The 13,955-nt window shown below is 37.2% G+C and overlaps 1 protein-coding gene across 2 annotated transcripts in view; it reads left to right on the top strand.

Moving 5' to 3' along the window:
• bcam (basal cell adhesion molecule (Lutheran blood group)) overlaps positions 1-13,955 on the top strand; it is a 62,863-nt gene that overhangs the window by 690 nt on the left and 48,218 nt on the right. The window lies entirely within an intron of this gene.

Genomic DNA, 13,955 nt, shown 5'->3' with positions numbered 1-13,955 from the left:
TGAAGTGATTGGTTGAAGTGTGAAAGGTGACTCTTAGTGGAAGTGGCTGGAGTTTTCGCATGCTACTCCTGCTACTTCAGAGGGCTTCAGTCAATAAACACTTAGTAGTGTCTAAATTAAAAACATAATGTATATATTTTTTTAATCCCTCATAATGTTCAATTGCTGAAACAAATACTACAAAACCATAAAGGAAATACTGCCAAATCCTAAAATCTTCTCAGTAAATCTCTCCCTTTGGACTTAGAAGTCCATTTCATTATGATGACCATACCTCTGGATCAAGATCAGGCTGTTTTCCAGCTCTTTGATGTCTGATCTTTGGGATTTATGTCTCCCTTGCTGGCACTGAGCCTCCACCCTCAGCTCTCCTTTGGTGCTGCCAGAAACACTTAGTAGTTATGAAATTCAACCTGTATTTCTCCTTATTTTATCTGTATTAAACAAACTTTGATCACAGTGGACTATTTATATAGTGCACTTGATGCTCATCTTTTATGGTCCAGTTGTTATTTCTGTTGTCTTTTCATGCTGGAGAATATAATTACCTTTTTTAATCATCACAATAATCTAGAATCCGTGCATTCACATTGCTTAGTACCCTTTGTATGATATTGAAGTGTATGTAAACACACATACACTTACAGAATCCTGGAAGTTGAGAATTGCAGCCCTGCCTTTTACTTTTTTTTGGAGGGAGGGGGTGAAGGGTGGAGCCTGAGTGCTGGTGATTTCTCTCTTTCTGTGCTTTCCTTCCTTCACTAGTAGCTCTGTCTCACAGCAGACATTTAAACCTGAACTATGGTGCCTTGTGAAACTATTCACACCTCATGACCTTTTACACATATTGCAGCATTATTATTTAGTGTGAAGATCAAATATAAATTAGCACATATTTATGGAGTAGTTTTCAACATTTTCACTAACAAATCTTGTGGAGGCCAAGTTAATGTATAAAATATTCAGTTACTGTAAAAACTTATTTGTTTAACTAGTAATTTAAAAAGTGCATTTTTTTTAGGTGTAGGTAGCATTATTATATTGTATGTAGCTAATTTCATAATGTTTTATTGTGAATAAGTGTTTTATTTTAAGTTTGTATGCTTTATAACTTCATTGGCCACTTTGCAATTTATGCAAATGAGGTGGGCGGCCTGAGTGTTAACAAAGGTGAGAGGGGAGTGAGAAAGGAAAGGCACTGCAAGTGAGAATCGACAGAGCCACACGGTTTTTCAACCGTAGTTTGTTTTGTGGAGGTTATTTAAGATTTAATTGCACTTGTAAAGGATAACGCAAGAAACTGTGGAATAAATTTTTGTTTTGCATCTTTACATCGGAGCGCTGTGGAAGTTTTTATTTTCCTCTTCAAACACACGAGTGAAATAGGCGAAATTAACCTTGTGGCATCACAAATCTGAAAAGTGTGGTGTGTAATTAGACTTGCAGTTGTCAACTAGTACTTGCCATTTACTCCATTATTCTTTGGATTTGTATGCTGCTCCACCTATCTTTCCTTTTGACAAGCTGCCTTTTACTTACTGAACAATCCCAAAGCATGATATTGCTACTACAGAAATAAAAAAGCGTATTAATAAGGGCTGTGTTTCACCTGGGGAAAGTTCCAGCTGCCAAAATTTAATTTAAAACTAAATGTGTCAGTTTCAGCTCTTGTGAAAGTGACACTGTTCTTCCATTCATTTTTTTTTCTTCTTTTCTATCCACCTCAATTTTGCTTTTGGATTTCTCCGTTCTTATTCTTTTTCATTCTACTATTTTTAAATATCCTGGTTGGGTCTGTTGTTTGGAAGTGACAAAGTTATCCTGCGCTGCTGTTTCCCTACCTTTAACCTACAGTAATTGATAGAACTGGGTGTAGTGTGCAACATATCACACAGCTGCGCTGCGTTGATTAAAAAGCTTGGTTCCAGGTGCTCAGCTTATCTCCACCCACTCTTCCCCCCCAACCCCCCCTCCATCCGTACTGTCCCGTGCCCTGGAAATGCTGCTCTAAAGAAAAAAAAAACAAAAAACATATTTTGTCTTCTTCTTTTTGGGAATCTCATATTTTTCAGTCTCCCTTGAGTGTTTTTTTTTGTCTAACAGTAGCAGCTCTTATTGACTTTCACAGAAGCTGTGTCTCTTAGACATACATTTTTAGATTTCTGGTCTTATGCTTGCTGCTTCCAACTATGTCAATGTTGAGCACAGATGAGAATAAAATACAAACACAGACCACCCAGATGTTTGCTGTCATTTATGTTGGTTAACAACTCTGTCAGTAGTTTATGGAAGAAAGCTTTTACTACCTACTCAATCTTGTTCATTAAAGCACCAACTACTGGCTGCTGAGCTCTGTGTCTCTAGCCATTACAAGATTAAAGTCCAAATAAGCATGAAATTATTTTAGTGTGAACAAATAATACCACGGTACCATGGTATGTACACTAAGATATAATGCTGAAAATCTGACTTTGTTAAGGTAAAAAAAAACAAAAAACAATTGTCTCTATTGGTGCTAAATAATATCAGGATTTAATACAACATATAGTTCTTCCATTGATCAGCTCCTATCAGTGATCTGTCGCATACAGTTCTGAAAACATTCCCTTTTCCCCAAATTTTTTTAAATATATATACACTTGTGAATAGTGTCACCAGTCTGGATATGTAAAAAAAACACATGAAAAACTTCTGTAGCACTCAAAACCAATATGTCTATCAGTGAACCTGCTGCTTGTACAGTCATTTGCGTAAAATACTGCAAGAGATGTAAGTCAGAATTGGCATGAAACCCCCTACTAAACTATAGTAGATTTTATTAAAATCTACACATTTTAATAAAAAGTGTAGTTCTGAAACTATATTTGTAAGAAAAGAAAAATAAAATTGAATATCATCTGCATAGCAATCTACTGATAGTAGAGATTTTTAAAAGATAACAGTGAGGGACCAAAAGGGAGCACATTAACCAAAAATAACAATGACTCCAAAACTGAGCCCTGTGGAACACCAAATTGAGCAGGATTTGAATTTGAATTGTAAATATGTAGCCAGGAAGATTAATTTGTCAGGCAAGTATGAGAATAACCCTTTTAAAGCAAAAGCTGAAACACCAGTAAATACTTTAGCCTTTTTAGCAGAGTCATCAATATATCATTTGAGACTCTAAGAAGAAACATTTCAGTTGAATGGGATTTACAAAAACATACCAGAAAGTAGTCTAGAATACTACACTGATCAAGGAAAGCAGCTATCTGCTTGACTACAACCTTCTCTAAAATCATGGCCAGGAAAGGAAGCTTTGAGATGGGTTTGTAACAGCTGAAAAAAGAAGAACCCAAACTAACATTAGGTGTAAAAAATCATTTTGACAAGGCTCCGTTCAGATCAAGGTGTCGGCCTCTGACACATAGAGTTGGCCTTTTTGTCTAAGGCTGCCTTAATTCCCCATATTCATTTCCTCGCTTTTTAATTTCTGTACCCCCTGCCAGCGACGCATCAGAAGTGCACCCCCTGCAGTTGTGGGTAATTATTATGGTATTAGGCCAGAAAAAGAGTCATTTAAGCCAAAGGAAGATAAAATCCAGTGGACCTCCCTTAACAGCTGTCCTGGGGCACTTTGGGTCTCAGGTTTGTAAAGCCACACATAGAGGTATGCATAGATGTCATCTACTCAGTGATCTATAGCTGTGCAGGCATGCAACCTTTAATTGTCATGTGATCACGTAGATGACTAATGGGGATTCCTGATGTTAAGCAATACCTAAAACCTTGTAGGAATTTGTGTCACATATATTTTCTGTCCAGTCTTACTGAACTTAAACTATTTTGCAAGGAAAAATAGGCATACATTTCAGTCTGTAGGTGTGCAAAGTTGGTGGAGACATACCCCAAAAGACTCAAAGCTGTAATTGCAGCAAAAGGTTCAACTACAATGTGTTGAGTCTGGGGATGAATAGAAATGCAAAACTGTGGAACATCAAAATAATCCATAAAACCTCCACAGTACACTACTTTGAGTTGGTCTATCAATAAAATCCCAGTAAAGTACTTTGAAAATGTTAAAAAGTTTAAGGGGTATGAATTTGCAACGGACTGTAACTGAATTTTGAGTTAGTCACTGCTTGGAAATGCAAGCACACGTTTGCCCCCTCTGTCGTTTGGGTCTCTAGGGGGAGTAGGGATTGAAACGGAGGATTCAGAGTGCTTGTGTTTGAGGATATGTGTGACTGAGATAATGACTGAGTAAATCACTGAGTTGGAATAAGTGGCATTCCTCAGAGCATGTTGTTACCTGCCATGTAATACGTGTTTTACTGTGCCATCAGCTCAAATTCTACAGAAAGAAGGCTTCCTTTCCCACTTTATAGCCCCCTCCAACCACATTTCTAAGAGAGTAATCCATGCACAAACAAGCATTCACAATGTACTGTTTATTTCCCCCATTGAGGTAGTATTATAGATAAGAGGCTGTTTTAAGTAAGGTTGAAAAAAAACTGAAAAGCTCTGAAGTCCATTTAAAATGTCCTGTGCAGTTTATAATTTCCTCTGAACACCATGTTAAGCCATTTCATCAAAGTGACAGGACACTGATGTTGGCGGGTGAGCTGGCAGCAAGCCCCAGACAACTGGGCATCAGCACATGGTACAGTGCACACACGTGCTTAATTCTCCAAAGTTGGTTAATAGGGTGAATGTGGTTCAGAGTGCAGATGAAAGAAAGTTTTCCTCTTCATTTTCTTCTTTTATTACAAGCTTGGAGGTTTAAAGCTTCAGTATATAACGTTATACATACATATATGTTAATATACATTAATGTTGTAAAGAAAATATGGCATTAATGTAATTTTTTTACATTAATGTTGAAATTATCTTTATGTTGTGAAAGTATACTATAAGACATACAGTATGTGACAAAAATCAATCACATGGTCAAGGATGACAGTGGAACTGTGACTTGTTTCCCCGCCATTAACACATTTAGCAGTGTACATGAGCATGATTGACAGTGCTAAGACCCTCCTCATGCCTCTTGTGTGGTATATTTCTTCAGACAGTGGAGCAGCTCGATCTTTTCACAAATCGAGCTGTGGAAAGGCCGATCACAGACAGTATACTGTCAGTATAACAGATAGTATAACAGACTGTTATACAGTCATGACATGGTGACTGTTTTAACAAACAGGGGAAAAACATATTTTTGTAAAAGTTATGTACTACTTAAAAAAAGGTGACTACACAAGCCTCCAGAGGTTTAATCTACAGGTGGAACTCACCAGATTATCTTTGTCTATGTTCACCGTCACTGTCCTTATCGTCCATCTGATTTGTCCCTTTATTTTTGTTTGCTTTTCTGTCTGTTTATGTTTCCATTATGATGAGAGATTTACTGTACTTATCTGTTTCCTATTGTTGCTTCGTGCCATCACTTGCTGTGATTAAACATGTAGTCTTTGCCTGTACAAACTGCTGTGCTCTAATGTGTGGCTAACTGTTCATGACCCAGCCAAGCTTCAGGAAGACAGCCTGCTGGTTTTTAGAGGGCGAGGGGTCTGTTTGCTTTTACACCCATCCCTAGAGCCCTTTCACAATGGATTTAATGACCACTATTAATGATTTTTCAAATAAGACTGACCATCCTCCCCCCTACTTGACCTGCCCACTTGTTTTTCATAATGAATAGCACTTTGTCTACTTTTGTATCCATCAGCGCCATGGTTGGTATTTCATTTGTGTTTTTACCGCCCACATTTCATCATGTTTTGTAGAGCACAAAACAATATTGAAAAATATAAAAACGTATTCCTGAAACAAAAAAAGCTTTCTGACTCATGCCCACAGACAACATGGGTTGTATGATAATGTATGATAATGGGTTGTCTGAAACCTTAGTGTGTGATTTTCTCATGTTAATATATTAATTGCTTGATAAACATATTTTCCACATCCACTGAAAAACATCCTTTCTACTGTAAACAACCTTGGCCAAAGAAGCATAAAACAAAGACATATTGAAGCTTGGGATTAAGGGAAGGAACAACCCAAGCCAGAGGAAAGAAAAAACAACATTGTTGACTCGACCATTAGAGATGGTTCAAGAAAAGTCAGACTGCACAGGCGACTGGAGCTGTTGTTTATGAGCATGAAGTGTATCCTGTCTTAATCTGAATCTGAACCAAATGAAGGAGAGAACGTTTTACCTTGGATCCATATCTTACAACCAACAGATGAGGAGTGAGTTAGTTAGCTTGAAGTACTTGTTATGGCTAAATGACATGTTTTGGCTACAGTAAATTTACTAATGGATCAATGAGGGTGCGGCAGACAATGTATTTGGCTTAAGGCTACATTATTGATGAACTGTTAAATGTTGATTATGTGGAGAAAGATGAGATGTAACTATAATCTAAAATGTTTTGGTGACTGCGAGTTTTGTTTGGGCATTAAAGTAAGAACTGGATCAAAACCTGCAGCATTTTAACCTAAATAATGCCAGAATTTCAGTGTTTCAAATTAGAGTTTTCATCCCGTGCGATAATTCCCTGCTGAAGTAAAATACAGGATGACTGCACTTGCCACAGAGCACTTTTGAATCTCTCCAAAAGATACTGATTTGTTGAGTCTCTAAACTAATTTTCTCTTAACTTCTTAACTTTTTCTCTTAACTTCTGAATAAATCACCTTCTATTTAGGCTCACAGCTATTGTAAGCTATGAGCCTAAAAAAGGGGAAAAAAGTGATACATACCCTTTAATTGTTTGAAAACTAAAATGCATTGTTTAAAAATGAGAAATGGAAAGGTGAGGTGCATAAGACACTGCAAAAATTGCTGAGCATGTTTTTTTTTATTATTATTTTTACTTTGAAGCAGTGTTGCCGTGAAATTAGTGGGAGTTGCTAGCAGGGAAGGAAGGAAGCAGGGTGGAAGGGATGGACATGGTTACATCAAGGAGTGGGATGAGAGAGTGATTAGAACGGAGCGTTGTTCTGCTACTGTGGACTTTTATTGTTCTTGTCTCTGGGGAGGAAGTTGGTGTTGATGTGTAATTTTGAATGCAGCCTTGAAAAGAGACTCCATGTCTCTGTATGTGTGTCCTTGCTGCTGCAGTTGGCAAATTGGGTTGGGGGGTGGGTGATACAGCTTGGGTTGGAACAAAATTGAAAATTCACAAAGCTCTTTCAGGATACGGGGTTAAGAGCCACCCCGTTTAGATAGAGCGTGCAGTAGAAAGATGAGAGGAAGAACCTCTGTGCCTCAGTCCATTTTTCATTAGAATACACAAAGAAAGGCAGGATTTACTTGAGCTCTTTTAACAATTCCATATTTAACCCAGGCGCATTAAACTGAGGTAAAATATGATGATTTTGTTGGGATTTTCAGTATTTAATTCATGTCGTTGCCATTTAATTTAATCAAATATTATTAAAGATAAATCTATGACTGCAGGAATAGAGATATGACAGGCTGCATAACGACAGGATTGAGGAATACCAATTAAGAATGGGGAATGCCATGCAGAATCCCTGGATCTGTGGCCAAGCAGATCATTTTCCTGGCAAGCAGAGAAGAAATCCTAACCCCTGTGCCCCTCCAACCCTAAACCCACCATCTGACTGCTGGCTGGGAGAGGGCCCGCTGGGAGCCCCACAAGCTGTTGCCTCTCAGACATCAACAGTTGCCTCAACAGCAGTTGTTGAATGCATCCCTCGATTGAAGCCACACAACAGCCACTTTCTTTTAGCACGTACAGAAACACACACTGGGGTTTCATTAGCACCTTCTGTCTTTCCACATTGCTGTTTTTGACTTGTGTGTGAAAGACAAAACACCCAAATGCACAATTCTAACTTACAATTCAGTTTTTTCCCCCCTAGTACTTTAAGAATTGATGATGTACCCATCTATTATTTTATGGCCAATCACCTATTTTGTAAACCTTAGTCCAATGTCTTTTTAAGGAAATATGAATATATGTTTTTGTCCTAATTTGATAAAATATTTCTAAGCTGAGCATAGAAATATTTTTGTATATATTATATTACATAAAAAATATTTCAATATTTATTAGTATTTGATAAATATTAAAATATTTATTGTAAAATGAAATCTTACTATTTCAATTTTAATCTAGGGTGGCAAAATCACATGAATTTCTCTTTCTTTTACACAATTTTTCATGGTCACTTTTCTGCATGTCACAGCATTCCTGATGAGACCTCAACTTTAATCTAGTTAATGGTTAAGCTGCTGTGTTAACCTCCCCAGTGAGGCTGGTCACTGTTTGACAATGAGAACTTATTGCTTTAACTGGGCCAGAGGGACCTGGGAGACAAGTGAGGCAACATTAATCCTCTGCAGTAGAATGGAAATGGAGGAGGGGAGTGCTAGTTGTAGTGTATGTGTGTGAGAAACAGAGGTGGTATATATGTGTGTGCTGCATCACCTGCATACAATTGTTTGCTTTTGAAGTTGATAGTTTCCTGCGACTTGATGCATGTTAGTGAGGAAGGGGTTGCACCTGAAGTCATGTGAGAACAAGTCCGCAGCAGCAGTGACCAAATCTAGTATCGGTTTTCAGGGCTTTGAATCAGTCCTGTAGCCTGAGGAAATAACTCATCTTTGTTTTATGGATTTCTTTCTTAAAAGTATAGGCAAAGACTTCAGTTTCCTTTGCTGTTTTCTGCTTGTGTGAACTTGACTTTGAAAGAGAAGAGTTCCTATGCTCTGAATGTTAATTTTCTCCTCAAGTCACACCATGTTCCTAAGTCTTTTGCTCTAAAGTTTTTTCTTCTTTTCTTTAAGAAGTTTTTCAGTCTCCATCCTCTTCATATGCAGTTTTCTGCAAATCACAATTTTGATATCCTTCAGTGATTTGGTTAATTTTGTAAAGTCATTAAGCAGAAAAACTGATTACTGATATTAGAAGCTATAAGAACAGCAATCTTTTTTTTTTTGATCTACCTGCTGTTATTGGCCATCATTAATTTTGTCTGTTAGAACCAGATGTGACATGATTCTGCATTTTAGAGCTGTTGCTGTAAACAGGGTTTTACTATTTTGAAAGAATAAAATTATTCCACAGGTCACATTTTTAATTCTCTTCACTGTCGTTATAAAACTACAGCCTGCATTTGCATTTTCTCAAAAAACATATCCAGCAACTTCTATGATCCAACCTGTTCTGTGATTCACAGGGATTAAAATGATAAAGTTTAACTTTATGTTATTTGTTTTAAGTATTGCTCTCTCTCTCACTGTCTCACAGCCCGAATAAACCACAGAGATATCTTGACCTATCTTGCATTTTTTATTCTTCTTCTGAATTCACCTTTGAGTTATTCTTATGAAGAAGAATAATACCTAACGTTGGATCATCTAAGTATTAGCGCCCACAATGAAAAGTAACGTTTAGTGTGACCTTGTAGTTGCTTGTTCATGGATAAAAAAAAGATTGGATTTTTGTACTTTTGGCTTTCCAGTGAGGACTGATAATGCTGAAGATCAGTAAAGTCAAGTCAATAGACAACTTACTTTCCATCTATGTTATTTAGTATTCCTCCCTCTTGAGAAAAACCAAATAATTACTTACTTATCATTTAAATAAGTTTAAAGGTATTTATCTCACTGACATTTACAGCTAATGTTACATATAAAATAGAGTCCATTAGGCTAAGTTACAGATACTGTGCATTATGCATTATTTTCATTTTTTTGTATTAGTTATGGCCATATTTTTGTCATAGAAATAGAGTCAAATTTATTTCTGTCATTTCTGTTTTTCATTTAGTGGAAAAATATTACAAGCTTCCATCGGGCCAATATGAATATTTAATTCAAAATCAATCACTTTCCATTGTGTTATGACTCCATCAGACTAAATGACTCTCAATTACATGTCTGCAGTGCAGAAAAACACATGTGATGGATAGTTATTGTTACAATTACAAAGTACTTAACTGGTTTAGAGACTTGTTATTAGGGACTAAAGTAATTACTTTCAAAATCTTTGCCTTGAGAGCATCTTGCATTTTGCCCCTGCGGCTTGTTGCAACATTATGATCAAATGTTCTAAATAAGGTTTGAATGTTTTTTTAAGTGGAAGTGCTGTGTATGCTGTGCTTGTAAAGGTTGGGAAGGTTATGTTCTAGCTGCCTCACTGTGTCCTGAGAGAGGTGTGAAGGTCCAGGACAGCTGAGCGGATCCCTTTGATCCAGTTCCCTACACACATACACGTTTTGAAGATTGTGTTTATGGAGAATGATTAAAGATGTACCAACTACGGTACTCATGTCAATTACCAGTCCAGGCGTTTGCACTGCTCATTGAGTAGCTCCCTATTCCTGTGAATTGAAAGGAATAGGGAGCGACAAAGACTGTCTCATTGGCTTTGTCTTTGCCATGTGCAGTGCCTCATTCCCTATTTTAGAGGACGGGTTAATGACATAGGCAGAGAGGACACATGTTTAATAATAAGTCCTGACTAAGGGGGACAAGCAGAGGGGAGGGTTTGTAGCACGGTGGGAGGATGATGGAGCATTCAATTTGTCACTGGTTTTCATTATGTCTCACTTCTAGTTAGAGCTAGAAATCAGTATCATTATACAAATTAAAATATTTTAACCTGGGTTAATTATAATAATAAAGAATTTATAGGACTGAATAAACAATGAGAGTAATTTGGATTTATCTGTATATACAACTAAGGCTGAAAGGTAAATTTGGAAGCATATTTGTTGAAACTCAAATGGTAACATCAATAATAATTAGCTAAACATTTCAAATGAAATGTACTAAAGATACAATACAGCAAACTAAAGCAGAACACAGCTAAAAATGCTGAGGTTCAACAACTGTACTCTTCAGTTGTTGAAGAGTACAGATTAGCTGACAGATTGAAAGACTGTGCTTTTAAGAAATGTACAGAAAAAAACATTGAAAACCACAAAAATCTAAGAATTCAAAGCAGGCAGATGACAACAAAAGAAAAACTAAAAACCTAAAAGATAAAATTCATTGAATTTAAAAAGGTCTGCTTGAGATGCAAACATAGAAGACTTGCTAAATCCTAAACAAAATAGCATTTTACACTTTACATACAAGAAGCTAAATCTATTACTACTCTAGTAGTACCACAGATTATACGTTATGCTAATAGCAACTATTATTTGCTAAAATACTAACATTGGCTAAGGTTCTAAGCCTTGCATGTTGGATAGCTAGCAGGTTGGCTAACTTTTCTCTACTAGCATATAATTTGTTTTGTAAAATGTTAATAAAGGTATTTGGAAGTAAATGTAAGACAGGAAAGTAATTAGAGTATTTATGCAACTATATGGTTGAATACACCATGATTTTGCTTCAACTAATTATTAACTAATTATTTTAGGAACAGACCTGCAACAAACATTTTTTTTCCTACATAAATTATGTGTTTGTTGAAATTGTTTAAGTCAAACTGTATTTCAGACCAATAGCATATTTAATGAGTGAGTCAGATGACTGAGTTAAAAAGACACATGAAAGAAAGCAGGAATTCTCTGGTTTTAAGTTCATTGTCAAAAACAGAGTTATTATTTAATCTCTTTTAATATCAATCAACTTGTATAATATAGTTATATATTATATTGTGATGGAACTGATGTATGAGTTAAATTACTGAAATAAACTTTCAAATATAACTTTTCAAGTGAACTTGTATTTTTCTGTGTATAATGTCAGCTAGGCCCTCCTCCATTTGCACCTGAACAATGCTGCATTGTAAGGGCATTCCTTTAGTCTATTGGAATGCAGGTATTAAAACTGGGCTGATTACACACATTGCACAGACAGACAGAGGAGGGTTTGGTGGGGAGGGCAAGGAAAGGAACGGGAGAGGAGGTGCAGAGAGAAGGGAGTGAAGGAAGGCAGTATTTAAGGGAGAGCCCGATGAAAGATTGTACTTGGTACTACTCAAACTTTATGTGCAATTATGCACACATGGTTGGATACTTCTATTCATGTATGAACGTGTGCGTGGACAGATCTGTAGCTGCAGGTGTGGGGTTTTACAGATGTTTGCTTGAAATGGTTACTGTGTTAATATAACTAGCACCAATCATACATGTGTGTGTGTGGGTGAGAGAGGGGGGGAGTAAGAGACGGAGAGAGAGACAAAGGGGAGTGTTAGCAGTTGGTGTGGAACCAGACTTTGCTGCGTGTGTGGGCATTCGTCACTTTGGGCAGGCAGGGCTGTTAAAAGGATGTGAACATGGAACCCCAACACAACCTGGAATCCGGACTTAACAGAGGTTATAAATAAGTGTGTGTGTGAGTGTGTGTGTCCAATCCCACTTCAAGAGGGAGTACCAGTGGGCGATAGGACAGCAGTGGGTTTGCTCTAAAACCAATCCTTTGCTGACTGCACAAGAACAGAACAACCTCTTTTTTTTCTTTGATTTGCTTTTTTCATTATGTCTCATTGGCTTTGTCTTTGTCCTATGCATTGCCTCATTCCCTACTTTAATTATTGAAAAAATAGTCATCATTAAAATGTTTGCAAGTTCAAATGTTGATTAAATTATTTTATTTTTTATGTGTTAGCAAAATTAAACTGCACTAGCTTAGATTATTTTAGTACCTTGTAGGTATATTGCTTGTTTGCTGATACCATACTGTGGCCTCTCGCTTAACAGCTGGTGATATATAATCCAGGCTGTCAGAGTTAAACCTGTTCTCCTTGGCAAGGATGTTGGTGAAGTAAAGCTGGCCAAAAAAAAAAATCGACCATTGAGGGTCCGCACCCTTTTCAGGAGCCCTTCACCCACCCACACACACACCCCATGTTGCCCCATCTGCTCGTGGGGTGTGCAGGCGTGTGTGTGTTTGGCTGTGTTTATGGGGCAGTTGGTTGAACGGTTGAGGATAGTACCAAAGCCAAACCCACCATCGGCATGGCAGCATAGAAGGCGCTCAAAAGTCAACGTGCTCCAGAAGCACCAAGCTAATGCTAACTCTACACTCAGATTACCTGAAAAAAGCTTCATGCTCAGAGCAATTGGAAAAGAAGTGGACCTTATGGTTACTCTGATAACCAGTCGAATTACAACACACTTGTTCTGGGGCTGTGCACCTGTTTTGTCTCTGACCTTGCTTTGGTTGTGTCCTTCTGTCTGTCCTTTACTACACCCACCTTTACTACACCCAGTGTAGTAAAGTGCACTTTACTAGACTAGCTATTGAAGGTAGAAAGTTTGACCATCTTTCACATCCTATGTACATTTAACAGAAAATAAACTCCTAAAAACATTTGAAAGCTGCAAGCAGAGACCAATCAGTACCATATACGATTAAATATACAATTTGAGTATTTTTCTAATTCTCTCATTGAAAGTTTTGTTGTAGGATGGCCAGAGACAACCTACAACAATTCCTTACCATGACAAGATATAAATGGTAAATTTAAATCTTAAAGTTTTCTTATGTTTTCTATATCTCCAATGTACAGGCAATATTTTACAGTATAATCCTCATCCTGTTTCAAATGAGAAAACCATTGCCCCTTTTTTTTTGTTTAATCTTGTTATTTTTAATATAGAACTTTCTTTAAAACACATCTTCTTGTATTAGTTAAATCCAGAGTTAGACTGGTCAATTTACGACCCATTTCTATTTTAACAACAAAAAAACCCTTCAATCCGGGTCATTTTTATTCCCAGGTTGAGAGTGTTGCTTGCAATATTGTTTGTACATTTTTTGTCTGTATTTGATTTCATATCATTCCACAACCAATTGCCAGTTGCTCTTTTTGCAGTTTCTTTATTCAAGTCTCCCGATGCTCTGGCTCTGCCATGTGGTCACAGCCCCTGCTGTGGATTATCAGTCAGTCGACTCGCAGAGGGCAGATCAGGCTTCCAGTACAAACATGAGACAATATCCAAATCGTTGGCTACTTGGCTCCAGACTGAGGAAACAAGCA

The sequence above is a fragment of the Gambusia affinis genome, linkage group LG05 (genome assembly GCF_019740435.1).
Source record: "Gambusia affinis linkage group LG05, SWU_Gaff_1.0, whole genome shotgun sequence".
NCBI classification, from domain to species: domain Eukaryota; kingdom Metazoa; phylum Chordata; class Actinopteri; order Cyprinodontiformes; family Poeciliidae; genus Gambusia; species Gambusia affinis.
This window is presented reverse-complemented; position numbering and strand designations above follow the sequence as displayed.